The following is a 9939-nucleotide window of genomic DNA, read 5'->3' as shown; positions in this document are numbered from 1 at the left end:
ACCAGGGCAGATACGCTAGTAATTGCAGAGGGAAATGCTCTCATCTCCTTGAAATAAATGCAGATCATCAGTGGAAGACTGGAAATATATTGAACAGCTAGTATAAAACTGAGATTTCTTTCTGGTGGGATTTTTTAAAATTTCTATTGTGCTCCCAGAACACAGAAATCTGTGTTAACATTGTTTGCTTTTAACTGAGGAAACTGTATATTCCCCATTCCCTTCCATTCCCCGTCACCTCCCCAGTTGGTGCTGGTATTGCACATCTTTCATCTGGACTTTTACATTTCTTGAACAAATGTAGGGAAAACTTCCCTAAAAATGAAAAAAGCCCCCAAAAAGGGCTTTAAATGCTCTGATGCATTTCTACTTATTTTCTACTTTTTTTAATATCTTCTTCCTGTATTTTATTTTTAGAATACCAGAATGTAACAAAACTGTATTTTTATTCAGCTCATAAAGGACTAAATCTCCTTTTGAAAATTTGTTCAACTGACAATGAGCTGATGGCCAAGTTGCACAATAATGCAAAAAAAAAAAAAAGTTACACTTGAGTTAGTGGGGCTTTCTTTGCACGTAATGTACATATCAATTACTTAGTGATGCATTATAGGGTATAATCTAATTCAGCATGTCAAACTTTTCAACCCAATTTATAAATTCAGCTGCATCAGCCTCTGCATCATTTACACCAAGTAATTTTTAGCTTCTCTAGAAATCAGCTCCTATGGAAAAAAATGGCTAGATTTATTGTATGTGTTATACTCTGGGACCTAGTTTGCTCAGTGAGCAAAATGAATGCAGTGAGTTTCACATAGTAGAACTAGATATTGTGTATTGTATTTTGTATGCTGAGCCTTTTTCTTTCTTTTCTCTCTCTTTCTTTCTCTATCCCCCCCCCCCCGCCCCCGCTCCAATAGAGCTATCCAGTCTTGAATATGTCAGTGTGCCTTGAATGTGCAGTCACATTCTGAGGTATGTCTTTGAACTCTTCAATGGTGCTTTGCATTTCTTTGAGACCTTTTATGGGAAGGAAATAGAGAAATGTGGACTAAAATGCTGTGCGGTTGTCTCATTATTTCTCTTCCATTAAAAAAAAAAAAAGAGTTAGTTTTTGTTAGACAGGGACACCTCCGTTATATAGTATATTCAGCATCTACTGTGCATGGCTCCATACTGATACTTGCAGACAGCATGGGGTATGGCGTACCAATTTAGAAGGCCAAGACAATAGTTCTGTATCTGCTCCGAACAAAGAAATTATCATCCCCAGCTAGCAATTACTTTGACAAAAGGATAAATTGATTTTCAACATATATCTCATTCCTGGCTGTTTTTTAAATTTTATTTTTTAAAATAGCAGAAAAAAAAAAACCTAGAGAAAGATGAAGACTAATGGCTAGTAATCAGAGGATAATAAAGTGTGACCAGAAAAATTAGAAGCTCCCCTGAAGCTCTAATTAAGCCAGAAGGAAAAATATCTGGGGAAGGATGGCAGAATGGGACCTGTAAATACATGCTCCTCTTTAGGGCAGGATTCTGTCACCCTTCCTCAGGCAAATTAACATTTTGGTACCTAAATGGTCACGAGCAGCAGGCAGTATGGCATTTGGCGAGTTTCAGCTGGCAAAGCTTGTGCCGCAACACTCGATACACAGCGCTTAGGCTACAGTCAACTGCCTCCGTGCTGCAGGGATGTTAAGTGTGAGTGTCACCAGCCAGAGAGATACAAATTAAAGATATTTAAGGAGAAATTTCACAAAGGATTATTCTGGCATATAAAAAGGGAAGCCAATAAAAGTTTGGTACAGAGGAGTACTCATAGAGATTGTACTAATATATTTTATGAGGATTCTTTTAATTAGATTTACAGTTTAACAGATTTTATTTCTACATGTGTTAGGCATGAAGAGGAAAGACAACAGTCTGAGATATACTTTTTCTAGAATTGAGGCAAATTTTTTCCTCATAGCTGCAAATATATCCTTTGCTCTGTGACTGTGTTTATCTTTTAAGTGGTGGGGAGTATGGGTTTACTATCTCAGCTAATTCTCCGCTCTAACACCCATAAAGTGTAATGCACTAAACAAGTTTAATTTTTAAAATCTATTTTGCACATGCCCTTTTGACAGAGACATTCCACAAGCAGATATCTTTTTATACTGTACTTGGGGCACAGTGTCTGACAGAGATTACTGTATAACCTGAAGTAAAAGTATTGGTGTAAAATACAAGACTGTATACATGGGATTTCATCCAGAGCACTCAGCCAAAAGAAATACTGAACAACCGCTAAATCATCCTAATGAGTTAAGTATTGTGTGTGGTTTTGTTATTTTAAGCAAATGCACTCGTATTTGTTTCTGGAACTATAAGGGATCAGTCAAGCAAATGTTTCCGTGAAAGGAAAAAAATACATGTTCATAAAACTTACACCGCCTTACTTTCTTGGTGGCAAAGTATTTAAAATAATTATTCAATGAAAGACTAAACATTTTCTTGGAAAACTCATTTAACTCAAGAATTAGCCATATAGGGTGTCCACTCCACTGTGTAAAATAATAAACTTCATTCTTTCTTTTTCTGTTTTGCCTTTAATACATAACCGCCTTTATAAAATCCATATGTTACACTAACTAGGCATTTTCATTTGAAAAAAACCCAACAACCCAAACCTACAAAGAATTAGACTTGCTGGCCTAAGAAAAACATTTGCCTGGGTTCCAGTTTAAATTAGGGGTGAGGGAGTGGAGAGAGGGGCAAGGTAAGAAGGAAACGGTACATCTCAGCCTAGGCTCAGTGTTGGGTTGCCAAAACAGGGGCTTTCAATAGGGACAAACAGAACTGCCTCAGCCTTTACGCTCTTCTCCAATTTTCTGTGGGTGTAGGGATTAAGTAACTACTGCAGTTCATACATGAATGGTTTCCCTCCCAGATGTGAAACATCTTCCAGACAGCTTGGCCGGGAGGTTTGGAAACATCTGCTGCTCTCTCTTCTCCCATCCCCACCTCCCAGTCACCCAGATTGTGACGAGTATAATAATGGGAGAACAAAAGGGGTAATTCCTGGGTATTATCATTGTTTGCTTTTGAATAGCAGTTGGAAGTTTTTCTTTGCATGCTTTACACTTGCTGTTGTGGGTAGTGAAACAAGGAGGCATAAACATAGCACAGTGTTTATGGGGGGTAACTCCGGTGGGTGACACACCTTCAAAATTATTCTGGTTGGTAGGGGGCTTCTAGCCAAGGACCATTTGACATGCAGCCTGGGGCAGTGGGGGACACAGCAAAACCGACTTCATTATATCTTTTGAGGTCTCCCAAATCTTGGCTCACTGAGAGAGAGGGTTCATTACTGGTATAATTTAGGGCAGTCACACGTGCGACCCAGTAACTCGGGGGGGTCCTCCCATTAGCCACGTGTTGCTGGAGTCCATCAAGCTGGGACCATGCCATCTCCTGGTTTTGAAATGCCACCCAGTATCTCAGCTGTCTGTTAATTGAGGATTGTCCTTCTGGAAAAGCCTTCAGATGGTCATTTATGGCAATGTGTGAGACCTGCAGGAACAGAAGAGAGGTACCATCCCTCCTGCAGGCTACAGCCTTTTCCTTAAGTCTTCACCAGGCAGTCTCAGTCCCAGCAGCACTGGTTTGCTCGTACACAGTATGTAAATACACTGTTCTGGCTGGATTTGCTGGGTTCACACCTCTCCGCTCCAAAAAACACCTCAACCCAATCACTTCAGAAGATACTTCACTGAGCAGCACCTACAACTAAAATGATTTAAGGGATTTTCACTCTATGATATAGAAAGACCAAACCCAGTATAGAACTGGTTTTTTGCTTTTCCTTATAAATCTTTAGTATTTAAAAATCATAAAAAGACACCATTCTGTTTAAGGGATTTTTTAAAAATAATCCTTCTCACCTCTTTGAGATAAATATGTTTCAGCTAAGTGTCTTACTGATGTATTTTTTCCAGCTGTAGCCAAAAAAGACCTATGTAGATGTCACCACTTCGAAAGAGCAGAGGCCTATAAACACAGAGAGTGTGGTTTCAGTTTTATCATTACAGGCTGAGGCACAGTGTGTCCGTTACCAACAGCTGGAAAATGACACAATGACTAAAAGTGGCATTATTGTGTTTTTCATGGATGCTTTACTGGGAAAGTTAAAAGAGGTGGAGACACTTGTGATAGAGACAGCTTAACAGGGATTTTTCACTTCGTGTCACATGATAGTTTTAAAAAAACTCTGCTGAGAGATGTCAGAGGTGAACTGAACAGCTTGAGTCTAGTGCAAAAATCAATGCACACAAATTGTTTAGGTCCCAGTTCTGCTCTACAATATGTGTGTATGCCTACAAATTATAAATGCACCTATCTGAGAAATCATGCCTTTGGTGTTTGTCACCTACTTTATCTCTGCTGCAGGTTTCTGTCTTGAAGTGAGGTCAGTAGATGCTAGCGTAGCTACTGCAACCTCCTCTTTGCAGGAGGGGACAGCAGAGTCCTAGCTGGACACTACTGCAGGCAGTTTAGGAGACGGTGATTTCCTCTCCCCCGTCTCCATTTGTTCACCTACGCTACAGCCTGCTCTGTTGAGCAGCTTCAGTCTCAGCCGTCTGCTGAGTAAGGGTATTTCTACACAACGCCTTTTTCAGGCAGAAGCACCCACGCTGCCCACGCGCTGGGCTGACCAAAAGCCCTGTGGCTACCATGAGCCTGCGCTCATCATCCTTGCAGGCTGGTTAGCCGCTGCTCGGCGTGGCACTGATAAACCCACTTGCACGCTGGCCTGTTGGGAGGGCAAGCAAGTCAAGACGTGGCAGCTCAGATGGAAGGCAGGAAATGCCTGTGTAAGCCAGGCAAATATCATGGAGGCTGTATCTCGAGTCTGCTCCAGTTTCCACACTCAAATGGCTTCTTTAGTGTTACTGTTTTAAGTGAAATCTAACCTTGATTATGTGGCAGGGACCTATTAGGTTATTTGACTGTCGGGCGCTAAATACATTTGCAGTACAGTATTTGATTATAAAATGTTAACAGCATTTGCAGTATTGCCATAATAGCTACAGATCCCAGCTACTAACAAGGCCTTACTGTGCCACTCATTTTACAAATCTGGAGTAAAAAACAGTCCTTGTCTCTGAGACTGTGAAGTTTAAAAACAGAACGCTGAACGTAAGCAGAGAGAAGCTCAGTAACTTGCCTGAAGTCTTAATAGCCAGTCAGTGGGAGAGCCAGGGATAAAAAACATGTTCCCCGAGCCCTGGCCGTGCTGTGCTCACTTGATCACTTCATTTTTAAATAAATCTGGTGTTCAAAGTGCTGTTTATGGTTATCGTTCCAAGGGAAGTTGATAAGGTCAATGCACAAGCACCTAAGACAGAAGAGAGTTATATTAGAAGACGCCATAGTGCACAGGCACTGCAAACATGGACAGGGGTGGCGAATTTTGAAGAATGGTGGTGTAATAAACTGAGTTAACCTGTAAAGTGGGAAAAATATCAGACCTTCTTGTCTGAGCAAGTGTCAGGATGTGGGGGAGTACTGAAGCAGAGGAGGGAAAAGCACAGGGGAGAACATATGGACGTGTCTTCTGCTCTTGCAGTCACAGTCTCCTATACAGGGGAAGGTCGCAGCGTTCTTAAACACAGGGAATGTGCTGCAGCTGCAATGCAGACAGTCAGAATAATCCACTAAAAACCATATGCATATATGGAGATATATATGTCTGTATATACAAACACAAAACTTTCACTTACAGTAGAAAGTTGACCAAAATTGTATTTAATTTTATTTCCTTATTTAGTTGAGAATATGTAATTCACATTCAAGTTCCAACAGAAGCTAAAAACATCTCACCTAACTAAATCACAGTGGGTGTCTGGTACATCAAAACTGCGTGAGTAACTGATGGGACAGGGTAGGGATCTGGTGGCAACTCTTCTCAGTTCTGACCTCAGCAGTGGCTCCTCCTGTTCAGCAGCAGGGACTGATCAGTGCTTGAATTTATTTATCATCTTCAGTTTAAACATGAACAATATATCAAATAATCTCCTGAACATTGTACTTTTATATAACTAGGTTTTGAGGCAAGTAGTTAAAAGGTAGAGGATTTACTTGAGGAAAAGATAACAAATACGATATTTATCTTAATAAAATGATTTCTAAATTCAATTCATTTTTTTAATACAATTTGTAACCATGCAATATGGGATTCAGTCTTCTCTCGCTGAAGCTGGTCACAAAGCATTCCCTGACTTCTATGTAAACAGATGGTTTCCTTGGGTCGCATTACAGCAAAACATTTGTGTTCCAGCTTAACTAAAGGTTGTCTAGAGACCTGTTGGTGTCCAACAGTCTAAAGTTGGTGTAAAAGCTTTGATGAATGAGGATTAACTGCTTAACTAGTAGAAGTGAACAGAGTTTGTGGTGTCAGTCCAGTTCTCTTTCTTCATATTACCAAAAAAATGTCTGTTTTGGAGTGCTGCTCCCTTTGTCCATTTGAAATTTGAATAAATGTGCATGCCACAGGCAGCCAGAAGTCGTCAGGCTCAGAGGTATCTGTAGGCTAGCCTTCTCATTTGCTGTGTTGGGTTTGTGTGGTGGGGGCTTGTGTCGTGGGGTAGGGGCTACAGGGGTGGCTCCTGTGAGAAGCTGCTAGAAGCTTCCCCAGCTCCGAGCTGGACCCGCCACTGGCCAAGGCCGAGCCCATCAGCGACAGTGGTAGCGCCTCTGTGATAGCATATTTAAGAAGGGGAAAAAGACTGCTGAAAAAAAAAGAGCTGCAGCGAAGAGAGGAGTGGGATGTGAGAGAAACAACCATGCAGACAGCAAGGTCAGTGAGGAAGGAGAGGGAGGAGGTGCGCCGGAGCAGAGATTCCCCTGCAGCCCGTCGTGAGAGGGCAGGCTGTCCCCCTGCAGCCCATGGAGGTTAATGGCGGAGCAGAGATTCCCCTGCAGCCCATGGAGGACCCCACGCCGGAGCAGGTGGCTGGGCCCGGAGAAGGCCGTGACTCCGTGGGAAAGCCCACGCTGGAGCAGTTCGTGGAGGACTGCAGCCTGTGGAAAGGACTCGCGTTCGAGAAGTTCGTGGAGGGCTGACCCCCGTGAGAGGGACCCCACGCTGGAGCACAGGAAGAGTGTGAGGAGTCCTCCCCTTGAGGAGGGAGCGGCAGAGACAGCGTGTGATGAACTGACCCCAACTCCCATTCCCCGTCCCCCTGCGCTGCTGGGAGGGGAGGAGGTAGAGGAATCGGGAGCAAAGCTGAGCCTGGGAAGAAGGGAGGGGTGGGGGGAAGGTGTGTTTTTAAGATATGGTTCTATTTCTCATCATCCTACTCTGATTTGATTGGTAACAAATTAAGTTGGTTTCTTTTTCCCCAAGTTGAGTCTGTTTTGCCTGTGACCATAATTGGTGAGTGATCCCTCCCTGTCCTTGTCTCGACTCACGAGCCTTTCGTTGTATTTTCTCCTCCCCATCCCACCGGGGAGGGGGGGAGGGTTGAGCGAGCGGCTGCGTGGTGCTTTGTTGCCGGCTGGGCCTAAACCACAACACTTGTGCTGACAAACAGCTATATAAGTTAAGGGGTGTCCGTATGCCATCTGTTCTTTTCAACCAACCATGTGAGAAAGTTTGCTTTCAAAGTGGTTTTACTGCTTTGATCCCATTCCTCCATGTCTTTTAGTGCTTCTTACTTTCTATTCTCTATTACTTTTCATTGTTTCCCATTATTAATCCTTCCTTACCCTTGATATGTCCCCCAGGGCTCTTATTCTGCGGGTGGTGAGCACTGTCCCATGCATGAAGATTCTTTTGTCATCAGGGGATGACTGATGAGTTTTTTCTGAAATCCCATGAAAGCTCAGAAAACCAGCTCTCATCTGTGTCCCTGTAGAGCAACCTTGACACCTACCGATGCACTTTTTATGTGTTGTTTACTCTAGGTATTAATGTGCACTGGGGCAGTGCCACATCTGGATGAGAGTGGCAGAGATCCTTTCTTGTGCGCTTGAGGCTCTCTCTCTGTGGGTCACGTGTGCCAGATACCATGTTCACCTGGCAGTGTCCTGCCTCCTACAACTTCTGAGTACAATGTTGGAGAATCGGTAGCATTTCAAGCTTTCAAAACATGAATGGGAGACATGGCTAGACCCTTGATACTATTTTCAGTATGTCCTGTGGTTGATCATTCTCCACCTCAGATTCCCATAGGAAACGTCCTCAGCTTTGCTCCTGAGTTCACGTGATTGTTGGCTCTGTGTCATACCCTTTTCTGATCCTGCAGAATGGAAGATTGCTATCTGCCTTTCCTCTGGTTCTGCTGTGCACTGGGATATGTGAAAGGTAAAATAAGAAGGGGCACATGTGATTCCACCCTGCTGAGTTTGGTAACCCCAGGGGCTTATGAAGCCTGATCAATGAAGGTACCCATGCCAGAACCTGATGGTGCAGGAAAATGACATTTCCTAGGTAGGCATTTCAGCCTTCTGCCTGTCACAGATACGCTTGTTGACGTCTCTTCTGATTGAAAAGGTATTGCTTCTCTGTGGTAAGAAAGATAGAGCTAAAGGGTCAGGTTTTCTTCTTGGGGTATGACTAGATCTGTGCTCTTAATTTCAGCCCCTAATGCCTTGAAATACTTTTTTGAATTGACAAAGTCAAGTTTACTATGACCTGAGATACAGTTCATGTGTTGGCAGTCTTTCCCCATCACTGCCAATTTAAAGGTGAGATTGTGTCCTTCTGCTCCCCTGGAGGGTGGGTTTGTTCCAAGCCATTGCAGCAAATCACCCAAATGTTGAGTCTCTCTGCCCTTTATGGCTGAGTTTAATTTAAACAAGGAGATACATTTAAATGCTTGACCTCCTTCCTCCAGAACTGCAGCCTCCGGATGAAACAATGCACAGCCATGACATCAAAAGTCAAGTTTTATACTCAGGAGGCCAGGCCATTCAGACATTCTCAACTTGCTGCAGGCAGGTTAAAGAGTACCTACAGCACTGGACAATTGTTTGGATGTTAAGAAGACATGTCATAGACCTGCAGAGGTGATGTCCTCTTTGTTGACCACAGATCAGTCTGCCAAAGCTCTGTCCATGCAGGGAGCATCCCTCCAGACTGTGTCTCTCATTGATATTTGCAGGACATCAAGGAGTTCCTCTCACATCTGAGTTTATGAAACACTGAGACATCCAGAAATAATGCCGGATTTGGCAGGGAGGTGGCTGAGGTTGCTGTTTGCACAAAGGATTTTGAGACTGACTTCTAAGTGTCACCTCTCAGTTGAATTGTAACTTGAACTGGGGGCCAAAGATGTCCACCAGCCTATATGCATGGCCATGTATTCATTTAGTGTAAGGAGGTAGACCCTAAATACTTATTCTGGAAAATTTACGGTGCAAAGGGCTCCAGCTTTAGCTAGAGGGGACATATAACCACTCGAAGTCAAAATGTGTGTGTGGAAAATACCCCTGTCAAGTATTCCGGCTGCTGTGTACTCACTGGCACTTACTGACATCCAAATTAACTACCTCAGCAGGAAGACCACAGGCTAAATGATCTTCCGGCTGGAATTTCATTCGACTCAAAGGTCGGGACATCCTGGTGAAGCTCTGTGATGGTAGAGAGAAGCCCCCACTGCACCAGGCTACCACTTGTGTTATCGCTATTAGAATTCACGTCCAGGTAAGAGAGTCATTACCAACCTGAATAAAACACAGATGGTCTCTCACTGTGTATGACTTAGAGAACTTCAGTTCAGTTGAGGTCCTCTCAGACACACACATGACTGATTCTAGTCATGCACCGTGAATGTTATACCCTTTAAAAATGTTTTCCTTGAAATACATGAGAATGTAGAAGAGCACCCCGAGTACTCGAATATATGGGAAACCAGCTTAGTATTGTTTGACAAATCCACCCTGCTGAGC

This window comes from Gymnogyps californianus, chromosome 2 (genome assembly GCF_018139145.2).
Source record: "Gymnogyps californianus isolate 813 chromosome 2, ASM1813914v2, whole genome shotgun sequence".
Classification (NCBI taxonomy): Eukaryota; Metazoa; Chordata; class Aves; order Accipitriformes; family Cathartidae; genus Gymnogyps; species Gymnogyps californianus.
Note: the sequence above shows the minus strand (reverse complement) of the source record.